Raw genomic sequence first — 15688 nt, 5'->3', positions numbered from 1 at the left:
TATGATAACTCTGCTGCTATTGATATATCAAAGAATCTAGTATTTTAGTCTAAGACAAAGCACATATCTATCAAGTATAACTTTTTGAAGGAGAAGGTGGATGCAAATAAAGTCAGACTAGTTTATGTGAACACTAAAGAGCATATTGCATACGTCTTCACTAAACCTTTTCCTAAAGAATCAATTGAGTAGTTCAGAGATAGATTAGGGGTTTTTGCCCCTCCGGTAGAGACCTAAGTGATGTTGATTGGCATCAGTCCAATATGAATTATCATTTCTATTACTCATTCCAGATTGATGTGGTGGTGCTACTACTCAGGGGGAGTAATCAGCTATAAGATTCAGACGATTTATGATTTTTCTTTGATGTTTATGTCAGATTTCTAACATTAATGTCAAAGAGGGAGAGTTATTCTTGTGAAAAACACAAGGGATAGATATATTCATTAGGGGAGTTTGGTTCAGAGTTTCATTGCTATATCATTTTGTGGGAGATTGTTGGTTGTCTTCCATAGGGGGAGACTTTTTTGGCATTTCTTGGCACTTGGATGTTTTTCACATCTAGTGTTGCCATGAATGCCAAAGGGGGAGATTATTGGCAATTTGGAGAAATTTATTATGTGTTGCATTGATGTTTTGTCATTGATGGCAACACCGGCTATTTTGGTTGTTTATCAGTTTCCGGTTGGTTCCGGTAGAGTGGTTGGATTATGATATTGATCTGGTATGTTCTGGTATTCTTTGGTTTGTGGAATTGATTTGGATATGTCATTAATGCTATTTAGATGCATATCATGATCAGTTGGTTCATGATTTGATGACTCAGATACTATCATTTGTTCTAGTAAGCCTTTTGGTCACCGGTAAGGGTTTTACTAGCAGAGCTTTGTTGAAGATCTTTTGATGCACATGATAAGTGGTGTTGGTGCGACTTCTAAATGGTTCGCAGGATTCTATTGGTTATCATCTTCATGTTCCTGTTGATTGGTGGTATTGGATTTGGTTTATGGCGACCTATTTTGCATCCAATGTTATCTAGGCTATGGACCGGTTTATGTAACATCTTGGAGGATGTTCCTAATGCGTTACCAATGGGATTTAATGACTGGTTTATATTGTTTTTGGCCTACGTCAACTTGGTTGATCATTGGATTGCGGGTTTATGTTATGAATTTATTGTATTATCTTTTAGGTGGTGGACCTAATTGTTTAGGTCTCGGGCTGGTATAAATATGATGTAAGATCTCTTTGTAGATCATGTATGGTATGGGATATAGATTATTTGTGTGCGAATAATGTTGTAATCATATGCAGAGGTTTTGGTCGGTTATAGGTGATCGAATTGGGTTTATGTGAGAGGTTTAAGACCTCTGGTACTGAGCTTAACCAGAACTATACTCGAGCATAGGAGATGCTATATTTGTAGTTCACTCTTCTTTTTGGATTGTAGTCTGGATTTATTTTATAGTCAATGAGGCTCCTTCAATGATGAGCAATGCACTCTAGGTTGTTGGCCTTCCTACATGTGCATGCCCCTCATATTGTAATCACATAATTACTATAGAAGTATTATCTGACTATGGGTAGGCTTCCCACCGTGGTTCTTTCCTTTACCGGGTTTTCCACGTACAAATCTTGGTGTCATGTGTTCTGGATGGATGGGAATTGTTCTGTGATTTATGTTTATGTTTAATTTCTATATCAATCATTCTGGTATTGAGTTTATGTGTTCGAGTAATAAGGATTTGAATGCTTAAAGTTCTATAATATGTTGACAATTGGTTCACCCCCCCCCTCCTCTCAATTGTCCTCTGGTTATCTGAGCTATCTAACAGGGACTAGCAGGTCCTTACAAGCTTTAACACATTATTATTTATCAATCTCGACATTATGTTATGCAAAGAGTCAGAAAGAGGAACGTAAATTATTTTCTAAAGTATTTGCATAAAGGGGTCACACTTGATGTCGTGGTTACCACTTGAGTATTGATTTTGTCATTTATCTTGATGTATCTCTTGTTTGGTTTAAAATTCGCAAAATATTGTTGAGCACTCTCATTCTTAACAATTGGAGCCATTGAAGGAGATGATTCAATTTGACTCACTTGAAGCTAATAATTATGAAGTACTACACACAATTGCGTAAAGGCAGTAAACTCATAAAAGAGAAGCCCGTCTCTAATGTATTTTTATAAATTAGCAATAAAAATTCTTTGAAAACCATGATCTATTAGGTCCAACAAGGAAAGCTAATGTACTAAGAGGGGAGGGGTGAATCAGTACTTCAAAAACAATCTTACTAATAAACATAAATTGTAAATTGTTGATCTCATAATATAAAGCTTACACATAATTGTCGAAATAACATTCATACACATTTCACTCCATAAAACAAATATTTTGGTTACACAAAAACTCTTTGTTAGAGAGAAAAACTATGGTGGGGATGGCACCCACAACTTCACTACTACAATAATAAAGGTTGCTCAGTTAGAGCTGCATGTTTAGCTATTTCTGATAGCTTACCCTGTTAGGAGTATCAAGATCTTTAGATCTACCTTGCTAAAGGATTTTTACAATACATATACAAAATGTTGCACCTGGTTAAAGGCTTTACAATTTATAGACTTTGTTAGAGTCTTTTACCCTGTTAAAGGTTTCTATTACAACTCAAATGATTCAATAAAATCTTTACAAATATCTACAACTTTACATCTTAAATGTTATAGCAGATTCTATGTGCTCAATATGAAATTACCTTGCTCATAGCATACCTCGGTAATTGATAAATCAACTTGGTAAACCCTTCTATTTACTCTGTCCCTTAAACTGTTCTCTGAAGACTTTCTTAGTGACCTCTGAATATCTATATCAGTTGTAGCAGTCACAACTCAATGTGTCCTCTTATGATTTTTCCTTCTTAACTCTTCTATCACACATGTCTCTCTATTTGATTCTCAAATAATTCTATATAAATAGATCTCTGGGACGGTGATCTGTTCATGCTTCGATCTTACAAACAAGATTCATTGAATGAATAAACATAGAAATTATTTCATTAGATAAACTTCCTCAAAATCATACAAAATCTTCAAGTGCAATTTCCTATGGGATAACGGTTCTTTGTTCCTCGATTCTTGTAACATGTTTCCACATATGTGTCTAGGTTCATTGAATCTGGTAACACATTTCTACTCGGTTCAGATTACTCAGTATACCTTCTTTGCTACTTGGTAGACATAGAATGTTACTCGGTAGACAACTCGGTGTATACTTAACTCTGTGACTCCTTTCTTCTGTAACCGACTACATTAGTGCTTACCGACTGAATATTTCGGTAGTATTAACCGACTAGAGTATATAGGATGACTTTGGACATAAAACTAATGACAACTTAGTAAATAATAACAATCTCCCCTTTTGACATTAGTTTGGTATGTTTGACAAAACTCCTTTCAAAGTCATAACTCAAAATCTATATACTTACAAAATTTGACTAAAATGACAGTATATACAATTGTCAGTAAATAGTAACATACTCAAATATATACTTCCCTTATCAATATACTGTACATAACTTAATTTGCATGCTCTTGTGATCAATACTCAGTATTATTGCTCTATGTTCTATTCTCCCCCTATCAAATTCAACTGTACATTCAGATACTCTGTTTTGCTCGGTACACTCCCCCTTTTTGACAAACATCAAAACTAGTCACCACTTGGTGGGGGCAACTGATCAAAAATAGATTTGTACTTAGTGCGAGCATCATTGAGAGAATTGGTAAGTGCAGCCTTGACACTTTCCATTAAAAAATTCTAAGCTGTAATATCAGCTAATAGTGAAATCAAACCATCTAAAGTGCTTCCCTCTTGTTGAGTGGATAAGTGGGTAGCTCGGTTGATCTACTCTTGGACTGATGACAAATGGGGAATAAATAAAGTCCGAAGAGTCATGATATCCATCCTTATTTTGTGCTCTTCATTCCGAAGTTCTAACTGTTGAGCCATAAGAGTTTGCAGTTTGGTATAGAAATTCTAAACAGAATTTGGCTCGGTGGTCAATTTATTGGAGAGATCGGTAACCTCTTTTTTAATGACTTCGGTCTTATGCTTGATATCCTTAATAAATAATGAAAATGTACAGAGCTTCTGAAATAAATAAAGAATATGTTTGAGTTGAGGGGACAACTCAGCAATGAATCCAACAAGCTTGACTTTACCTAGAGCAATTGCTTTTTGCACTTCTTCAATCATTTTGGTAGTTATCTCTTTGTCCTTCAACTTGCTAAGGTATTCTGATGCGTCTACTCCTGATGCTTCTAATTTAGGAGTAGTTCATCCAGTTTCATATGGATGGCAACATCTTTATTCATGGTAGCTTCAGGTAGCATGTTTGTCAATAATGCTTTAACCTTCTGAAGTACTCGGTTCTTCTTTTGAATAGCCATTTGTCTTTCTTGTTCTTCTTTGGCTTTACATAGTTCTCTGAATTCAATAAGTGCTTGCCCTTTCAGTTTGGAAATGTCAACATTTGGCAACACAAAAGGCTTAGATAGATCTACCTTGAAATTATGCTTCTTCACTTTCTTTTCTTTGGATGATGAGGATTTCACCGGTTGAACGAGTACAATGGCTTTGGAGGCTTGTTCATCCTTGGTAGGTTGCTCGGTAGAGGCAACACTTTTGTTGGTTCTGTTCTTCGGTGATTCCTTGCTTGGGGTCTCAGTGGCAACAGTTTCAGTGCTTGTAGGAGCTTGAGAAGTATGTTCCCTGGTGACTTGAGAAGTAGATTCTCTTTTTGTAGACTGTTGACCCTCTTTGCCTTGATCAGTGTCCTGAGGTTTCTCGGTTGGAACTTGCTGAGTTACCAGAGGATAGGACTTGACTTGTTCCAAAATTGATTCACTTGATACCAGTTTGGCATAGGCATTTCCTTCTATCATCTCTTGTTCCTGTGCCTCAATGTCCATGACATCCTCGTCTTGTTGAATAGTTGAAGCAGGATCTTGCTTGGTAATGTCAACAATTTCAACTTCACCTTGAGTTTCTTCAATCTAAATTCTGAAGATTTCTTGCCATTTTTCTTTGGTTTCCTTTTTGACTTTAAGATAGAGTCCATTCATCATTTTCAAGGCTCTATGCTTCACTTGAAAGTTTGTTTGGTAGTTTTTCAAATGATTTCTAAGATCATCTACCGACATGTCTGGAAAGAGATGTACCAAAACTCTTTCTCTTATCTGCTTCTCTGAGTCCATAGCATATTTCCATCTATTGTCAATATGAGAGTATAATGCTTTTGGAAGATAGTCAGTTACTTCCAATGGAACTACTTAGAATTTGAGAAGAGTACATACAACTGACTCTTATATTTGCCTCTTTTCTTCTTCTGTTTGGGAGTCATATTTTACATACCTGAATGACCTGAATCCTCCATATTGTTTCAATTTGGCACAAAAATTGTCAACACTGTGTACATCTTCCTTTGTGCATTTAAAAATCTGAAATTTATTTTTGTCTTCAGATTCTATGTCACTTGATTCCTTATTCAAAATGAGTCTCCTAGTCGACTTTCTATAAGTCTTTGTAACTTTAGGCAATTCAACATTTTTCTGCCTCTTACCGAGTGACATTGCAGATGATCTAGTGTTAGGTCTTTTGACTGGTGGAGTCGGTGATACCTTAGGTGTATCTTGTTTCTTCCTTTTCAATATTTTTCCCTTTGGCAACTCGGTGCTCAGAGTGATGGCTGCTTCCTGAGCTTCAGATTCTTCCTCAAGTGAAATTTGATCATCTTTCCTACTTGTTGACTTAGTAGGTGTGGAGGTAGAACCTTCTCCAAATTTCTCATTTAAATCTTTTATCATTTTAGTGGCTTTTCTTGTATCCTTCGGTACTACTATGCTCATTTTTACTTTTTCTTTTACCTCTTCATATGTACCATATCTGATTTTGATCGAGTGCCTTGGAAGTGCCAGAAAAGCATCTATCTTCTGTTGAGAAATATCAAAATCAATTTCATAACCCATGGACGGTAGAGATTGAGTTCTAGGATCTACTGCATTGACATAACAGTAGTCGATGTCCACTTCAAAACATATATCATCCTTATATTTTTCCACTAACTGAGGTGGGATTCTGTGCCTGTTATGCATCTTTCCTTGAAGTTTGCTGAAGTAATCATCCTTTATCTCATTGAAGTTATCACCTAACTAATTGATAAAGTCATTTATTTGATGGGTGATTGGTCGGTGTAACTCCCAAACTATGTTACCAACTAATGGGAAGAATTTCTGAAAATAGAAAAACATGCACACTAAGAGTGACCCAAACTTTAGTGTGTTTGCCGAGTTATTCTTCTTAGGTTTCCTTATAGTGTTGAGATTTTCAAATAGGTTTTTCAATAACACTTCACATAGATCAATATTCATACCCTTTTTCACAATCTTGTAGGCCAAATCTATAGCTACACATGGTACACTGTTTTCTCTTGCCGATTGAAAGAAACAATAATCGATGACTCTAATTGCAAACTTTAGCTCTGCATCTGTAACATTATTCAATTTAAGACCTCTGCAATCAGACTCAACTCCGGTTAAAGTTATCAATTCCTTTTGCAGTATCATCTTCTTTGCTCGGGCATGGTTGAATATAGGGTATCTGGTTATTATGTGAATGATCTCCTTGGTGATTTTGAATGGTTGTTCTTCTAACCACATAAAGTCATCATGCACTCTGCTCAAAACAAATTTAACCCATTGGGGTTTGAAAACTCAAGGGTAGGTTAGGGCTTCGGTCAATCCCTTGACTTTGATATGCTCATACTTGCTATCTAGGATTCCATCGGTGCATAACTCATCATACATGTCCTTGATCTTGGTATGACCTAGCTCTTCAACATGACACTTAGTGTAGAATCTGACATCTTCAACCAATAGAACTCTATCCGGAATAAGAGAAAATGCATTTTTCTCATCGGGTTCAGATGCAACTTTGGGAGGTAAGGTATACTTCAGTGAGGGCTTCTCAATAGTCTCAACTACAATAGGTTTCTGTAACTTAGGAGCCATTTCAAACTTGGATTTCTACTAACGAAAGAGCTTAGGGTTTTAACTAACCAAAAAACACTTTCGACTTAGTAAATATAATGCAAATGTTCACAACTGATAATGGTCAGTTAACTGGCTTAAAAATGCGTTTGAGATTGCTGTATAAATACCTTGAAATTCATTCAGGAGATGTTTGATCACCTTTGAATCGCTTAGCTATGCTTCTTTGATAATTGGTAATTGTAAAATGACCGTGCGAAGAACTTTAAGTACACATTTTACCTTATCGGGCTTTGTGCAGTTAGGTAAGAAAACATTAAATGCACTCAGTTCCACTAAACTGATTAACTTACTTTTACACTTTTACCGACTAGGCAGGCTTCCTACACTTACCGACTTCTCTGGTACTCCAAAAGACTAGATAGAATTTCAAACTTGCTAATGCATCTTGGCTATGCAGATTTTGAAATTAAGTATATGATAAAATAGGAACTGTTAAGATCTAACCTTGAGAGAATGTAGTCCCTTCATACCTTTACTCATTAATTTGAAGTAGATACACCTAACTCGGTAGGTAAGGTGCTTTCTTCATTTTTGACTCAATTTCCTTCTTTTTCCAGATTTTCTGTAGTTTGATTTTTATCTCTTCATTATCTCCTCTGGATTGATCTTTGCAATCTTTAGCCAAGTGTCCAACTTTATGACAATGAAAGCATGTCACTCTAGGATTTCTCCATGATCTTCGGTTGTTCATTCCAAACCTTATCATGTAATTGGCACTTATATGTCCATATCTTCCACAACATTCACACCATATCCTTGTATTGTAATCCCATGGTACTGCAGTATACTATCGGTTAAGATCTGTGTGAGTTCGGTAGCTTCTAATATTTGCTCGGTGTGAAGACCTTATATAGTTTTTCTTCTTAAACCAACACTTCTCAGTACTGTGACCATATCTATTACAGTTTTTGCAAAACCCCTTAAATTTTGCCTTCTAAAAATTGCTAGCAGACTTTGTCCTACATTGTTTAAATGTGTGACCATACTTATTGCAATTGTAACAATAACCATCAGACCTAGTGACATTCGGTTGCTTACCTTTTCTGATTTGGCACATGTTGGCAGTATGTCCTTGTTTTCCACAGTAGTTGCAAATAGGCTTCTTTCCTTTGATGTTCTCCTTGTTTCCAGCTTGCTTTGATGATTCCCCTTTCTCGGTAAAGTTTTTTTCTTTGTAACCGAGTCCTGCATCTTTGTTGGGTCTTCTTATATTTAGTTGCTCATCCAACATTCTTGATGCTTCATAACTTTTCTTCAGTGTTTCTTTTGATTTTTTCTCTGCTTCAAGTTCATTGGTCAATCTTGACAATTCAAGTTTCAATGCTTGATTCTCATTTTCTTTTAGATTTTCTTCATGATGTGCATAACCCAATTGATCATAAAGATTATGTTGAATTCCAGTCATTCTTGTGATTTCATCATTCTTTTCAGACACCAATGCTTCTAGCTATTGTTTTTCCCTTTCCATGTCTCCTATTTTATCCTCAGTTGTTCTTAATGCATCAATATTTTCAGTCAACTGTGTGTTGAAATACTCATGTTCTCTTTTCATTGCTTTTAGTTGTTCAATCAGTGCTTTGTTCTTTTCTTTCAGTTCTCCAATCATTTCTTTAGTCTCTTCTGATATACTATTCTCAGATGATGTCTCAATTTGTTCCACCAACTCTTGCGAGTCCTATAAATCATCAGACAACCTTCTTCCGACTTTCAGTGATCTTTGCATTTGTCTCTGCATATCTGCAATCACTTGATTAGCATGATCCAATTCTTCTTGAAGATTCACAATTCTCTGAGATTGTTTGTAGCCTTCCATTGATAAGATATTTCTCTTTAGGCTATTAAACCCTTTTCCAAGATTGAAGCTCTGATACTAATTGTTAGGTCCAACAAGGAAAGCTAATGTACTGAGAGGGGAGGGGTGAATCAGTACTTCAAAACTTTTCTTCAAAAACAATCTTACTGATAAACATAGATTGTAAACTATTGATCTCATAATATAAAGCTAACACATAATTATAGAGATAACATTCATACACATTTCACTTCATAACACAAATATTTTGGTTACGCAGAAACTCTTTGTTAGAGAGAAAAATTGCGGTGGGGATGGCACCCACAACTTCACTACTACAATAATAAAGGTTTCTCGGTTAGAGCTACATGTTTAGCTATTTCTGATAGCTTACCCTGTTAGGAGTATCAAGATCTTTAGATCTACCTTGCTAAAGGATTTTTACAACACATATACAAAATGCTGCACCTGGTTAAAGGCTTTACAATTTATAGACTTTGTTAGAGTCTTTTACCCTGTTAAAGGTTTCTATTACAACTCAAATGATTCAATAAAATCTTTACAAATATCTACAACTTTACATCTTAAAAGTTATAGTAGATTCTATGTGCTCAATATGAAATTACCTTGCTCATAGCATACCTTGGTAATTGATAAATCAACTTGGTAAACCCTTCTGTTTACTCTATCCCTTAAACTATTCTTTGAAGACTAGCTCGGTGACCTCTGAATATCTCTGTCAATTTTAGCAGTCACAACTCAATGTGTCCTCTTATGATTTTTCCTTCTTAACTCTTATATCACACATGTCTCTCTATTTGATTCTCAAATAATTCTATATAAATAGATCTCTGGGACGGTGAGTTGTTCATGCTTCAATCTTACAAACAAGATTCATTGAATGAATAAACATAGAAATTATTTCATTAGATAAACTTCCTCAAAATCATACAAAATCTTCAAGTGCAATTTCCTATGGCATAACGGTTATCCGTTCCTCAATTTTTGTAACATGTTTCCACATATGTGTCCAGGTTCATTGAATATGGTAACATGTTTCTACTCGGTTCAGATTACTCGGTATACCTTCTTTGCTGCTCGGTAGACATAGAACGTTACTCGGTAGACAACTCGGTGTATACTTAACTCTGTGACTCCTTTCTTCTGTAACCGACTGCATTAGTGCTTACCAACTGAATATTTCGGCAGTATTAACTAACTAGAGTATATAGGATGACTTTGGACATAAAACTAATGACAACTTAGTAAATAATAACATGATCAAGTATGGAATAAGCAATTTGAGAATAAAATTGTTTATATCTACCAATAAAATCAGTCATTTTTTCTTTAACACCTTGCTTACAATTAATCAAATCAATCAAAGTAATCTTAGGACCAATATTATTGTGAAATTTTTGAATGAAAGCATTAGAAAATTATTGAAATGATGTAATAGAATGAGGAGGCAAAGAACAATATGATTGCAAATATTTAACCCTAAAGGTTCGACTAAACAATTTAGCCACAAGTCTTTGGTCATGAGCAAAATCACTACACAAAGTTTGAAATATTTTCACCTGAGTCAAGTGATCACTTTTTCCATTGTATAACTCCAATTGAGGGACTTCCATATGTTTAGGAGGGACAACACATACAATGTCATCAGATAATGGGATTGCTACATCAAATGTGGGCACATGAAACTTGGATTAGGTAATGGAAGCCAATTGTTGTTGTAGGGATGTAACAGTTTTGGCAAGGTTATTAATGGTTGCTTCGATGGATAGATTGAAATTGGACATATTGGATTGTGATGGAGTAGTAACATTGTTGTATGTAGGTGGAGGTTGAGAATAAGGAGGTGGAACACTATGATATGTGGGTATGGGAGATGATTGGGATACAAATGGAAGATTCACAGAAGGAGGTATGTAAGAATGTTGATTAACGGGACTTCCCCCATGACTATGATAAATACTAAGAGGGGGGGGTGAATTAGTATGCCAAAAACCCCAGTACTTAAACACTTAAACATCGGTAAAACAGTTTAACATACAGACCGGTTATCACACATGCAAACCAAAATGCAAATAAAGCATTCACCCACAAAAGCAATACAACCATAACACAAGATATTTGATGTGGAAACCCAAATGGGAAAAACCACGGTGAGATGGAACTCACAAGTCACTATCTGTAGAATAGAAACTAGACCGATTAAGGTCGGACCGGTTAAGGTCATACAATGTTCTTCACTAGAACAGATCTTGTTAGGAATCTCAATCTCTGTTAGGAGATAAGTTCGATTAAGGACTACCTTGCTAGAGGATTTTAGATTCACAGAGGTGAACCACCTGGTTAGAGGATTTTACAAAAGGCTTTTGGGCCTACCCGGTTAAGGGCTACAAACTTGTCAAAGATGTGAGTAATCAACAAGTATATGATCTATTAGATAGCACAAACTGCTTGGTTAGATCCTTGATAGCTCACTTCTATGCATTCCAGCATTACTTCAGTCTTCTATAACTCTCACTCTGTTACAACTTGATCTTCTCAGATAAGATTGCTCTTACAACAACTCATCAACCACCTTAAACCCTAGCACAACATAAACCCTTTCAGCAACAACCTAAAAACCTAAACATGATGTCCTTTTAAAGGAATCTGATTTCATGTCGGTCTAATAGGATTACATTACAGTTTCCTAGGTTCAATGCATCTAGACATATTCTTGTAACACGACACAAAAAGCACCGTTAGTGTGTCGACACCGTCAAACAATCGATGGATTGGTAACTCATCACAAAAATGCCGGTTGGTAACTCATCACAGAGTATTACCGGTTCATATGTAAAATACCCGTTGCTGGTTTGACAAATGAAGACTGGTAAGAATGTGTTGTGCCACTTAGCCCCCTTGTACCGCTTGAGGTCTATGAACCGCTTGGGCTTGACATGCCGCTTTAGACCGGGAAACACATTCTGCAAAATCACTAATAATCTAAAGACTAGAATACAACATACCAGTTGGAACAGTTACCGGTTGAGCTCTAGCTAATACATATAAAGTGGATCTCAATGCAAGTGTGTGTCCATCAATGACAATCACAATATAAACATAAAAAATGCCAACAGACTAACATGTGTAGGATTAACATTTTGTGTGGAAGTAGTCATGATAGAAGATTTAAATGTAGGCACACTAGGCAAAGATGTAGGCATAGAAATATAATGATTGAATTGACTAGTGGGTTGAGTATAACCATGGACTTCAACACAACTTTTGATAAGCATGATATTAGTGTCTATGATATGAGAAAGGCCATACAAAAAACCAACACCAATTTTATCACTTTGTACCATTATTTTGAACCCTTTAAGTAATGTGATTGCCTCACTTTCCAAGTATTGTTGACTAATTCATTATTGAATATTTTCAAATTCATTTTCAATCTTCTTCAATTATTCCAAAATAACCCTATTTAGTGATTCATCCTCATTATGAGAATTATGAAGAGAATGGGATAAATGATATCATTTGTTGGGTTGGAGGATGCACCAACATTCTCAAGAAATAATTTATCCAAATTAGGCTCCATATCCTTAGTATTTAAACATTGGGAAGCCTTAATCCAACAACTTCTTCTCACGGGAATATTGTAGGTAGGACTAATGGTAACAAAACTCATGCACAAAGGATAAAAAAATTGAATACACAAATTGAAAATTGTGATTAATTAATGCAAAATTTTATAAAAGTGATTGATTAACCAATTAATTACGTTGATTTGTGAATTTGAAAGATAAATGCCTCTAAATCATAGCATAACATATTATAAAGATCGAATCTGAAAATAGATTTGAAAAATTATGCAACCCACAACTGAAATTTAGAATTTTAAATTAGGTTTTTTGTGAATTTAACCTCTAAATTTATGTAGTTAAATTGAAATGAAATCTATGAGTGCAAAATTGAATTTTAAAATGCATAAATAATTATATCTAAGAACACAAATCAGAAATTAAGGTGCAAGACGTCAGGTTCACCAAAATGTAATGGTGAAAAAATTAGGGTTAGGATTAAATTAAGATAATAAAACCACTAACAAGCTTAATTAATTTAATTACATAAAGGAGAGGAATCTAATAAATATAGCCTTGATAAATCTAGATTCTAATCAAATTCCAGGCCTCCTTAATGGGGCTCTATCCTCCTTAAATTGAATTGTTAAAGATTAGGGCAAGATAGTGAAATATTGAAGCAATTTGATAGAAATAGTGAGCTACAGTCATTGTATGGAGACACCAACTTGGATCTGAGTAGAAGAAGAAGATTTAAATTTGTTCCCAAAATTTTGGCTTAATTTTTGAAGACCAAGGCTCATCAATTCGCCATGGTCCTCCAAATTTCCCGCAATCAAAAGTTGAACCTACTCTTCTCTGTGAATCTTGTTGATCCTCCCAAATGAAGCTTTGTACCTATTTCTTACACACAAAAAGAAGGGGGAAATTGTTGGGAATAGGGGTTTGCCTTAGGTCAAACCCTAGTTTTGGAATTAACCATGAAATTGAATTGAACTGTAAATGAAGTAATACAATAAAATGCTTTCCTTTTGAGGGAAAAGCTCAAAATGAATGAAACACTAATGATATACCTTTATTAAAGTTTTGTTTGTCTCCACTAAGGAATTTGAGTTTCATGTAGATTATCTTCATAAAATAGAACATGAATGTCATCTCTAATGCTTGAATCTTGACTTCACTTCTGCTTCGAAGCTTGATAGAAGACTAATTTCTTGCTCACTTTAATTTGCTAGAGTGTAATTTCTTAATTGATTGATGAGGGTTTTGAAAGAGACAGGTAGACCTCCTTTTATACTTGCTTGTCAAAAATTGAATTAAATTTCCAACCTAAGCCGATAAGGGTTCTAATTTACCACTATCATTATGTGACCATTGAAAGGGGGTATTTTAGGGCCCAATTGAAGAGCCTAGGGAATATATGCCCTAGTTCTAATTAGGCCCAAGGCATGGACACCATGGTCCAGCGCCCTAGTCTTCAAAGTCGAGATCTCAACCAAGAGGGTCAAATAACTAAGAACGTGAAAACGTGACATAAATGAAGGGTGTGAGTAGAATCAATGCTTCACTCAAACCTTAGAGGATGAAATTCCAAAGTGAGGCCTAAATGAGGGTAAAATTGTAAGTGAGTACAATTTAGGAAACTATAGAAATGAAATATCGTATACATATATTATACCCAAAATTAGAATTATTTGTATTCATATATCGATGTGTAATCTATACATTCTTTATATATTCTTTATATATGTCTCTTCTATATAGTATCTCCATTTCATATATCTATTACCTTATTATGGTAAATATATCTATTTCCTATACTTATATATCCTAAGAAGGACGTATCCTTTATATGGTAACTCTAAAACTTATATTCTATCTTCTAAGTTATACATTCCCGAATCTTGTTTTTGGTTTTAAGTTATAAATCTCCAAACCAGTTTTTGTCTACCATTTTTTGGTCAACATCATCCCCACAATAAAACTTTGACTTGTCCTCAATTCAAACTTGTCTAAAACCATGATGAATTGTTAACCTTACTCTGTTTACATACCATAACATGATATTCCCATCCAAAGTTTCTAACTAGATTGTTTTGGGTTCCAGAATGTCATTGATATTGTAGGGACCGAGCAACCAAACTTTTAGTTTGCCTTGATTTTTGGACTTGTTTTATTATAAGAGTATAGCATCTCTAAGCTTAAAATTATTTTTTTCCTCAGGTTTTAGTCATGCCACACTTTTTGTCTTCTATGTTCTACTAATAGTGACCTACTACTAATTCTTTGTCTTCCTCTAGATTGTCCAATTTTTTACAATGTTGCTTTACAAATTCTTTAGTAAGTCATAGTGTCAATGTTGTTTGCAGGTTGTTTACATTTAAATTAATGGGTAAGATTTCTTCTAGGCCGTATACTAGTTCAAAGAGTGTATGAGAGGTAGCTACAAATTTATCCAGTAAGCCCAAGGTATTGATGGTATCTTGATGTCCCAATCACTCGTGTTCACATTTCACATCTTGATTAGAATGGTCCCTAGAATCTTATTTAATCCTTCACTCTCTCTATTTTCTTGTGGATGATAGGGAGTACCCCAATTGTGTGTGATCATAAAGTTATCTAGGAGCTCCTTGATATTTTTGTCCATAAAATACTTCCCTTAGTAACTCAAAATGCTTAAGGCTCATCCAAGTTGATTAATTATATTTTTGTAGAATAATTCAGCCACTAAGTGTGTAGTACAATCTTTACTTGGTTTTTCTTCTTCCCGTTTTATTAGGTAATCAACCCTGATAATGATAAATCTTTCTAAGGATAATTTAGTCAAAGGATGAATAGAGATGATGGAATAAATTGCATACTTTTCAAATAAATTTTGTGCAAGGAATAGTTGTAATGGAATTCAATCCTAGGTCGTGGGGTGTCTAGTTCACTCACAAATGTCAAATTTCTTTGTATACTATTTACAACCTTTGTATATGGTTGCCAACCATAATCTAGATGGTAGGATTTTGTGAGTTGTAGAATCTCCACCATTGTGTCCTCTTGGTACACCTTCATGAGCCTTCCTTAGTAGTTGTTCTCATTCATGTGCATAGAAAAATCTTCATAGTAGATCATCTCTTCGTCTCTTATATAGGGATCCTTCTAGTAAAATTTATATTAGTGATATTCTTAATAGTAACTATTGTTTTAGGGCAG

This window comes from Cryptomeria japonica, chromosome 6 (genome assembly GCF_030272615.1).
Source record: "Cryptomeria japonica chromosome 6, Sugi_1.0, whole genome shotgun sequence".
In the NCBI taxonomy this organism is placed as follows: domain Eukaryota; kingdom Viridiplantae; phylum Streptophyta; class Pinopsida; order Cupressales; family Cupressaceae; genus Cryptomeria; species Cryptomeria japonica.
This window is presented reverse-complemented; position numbering follows the sequence as displayed.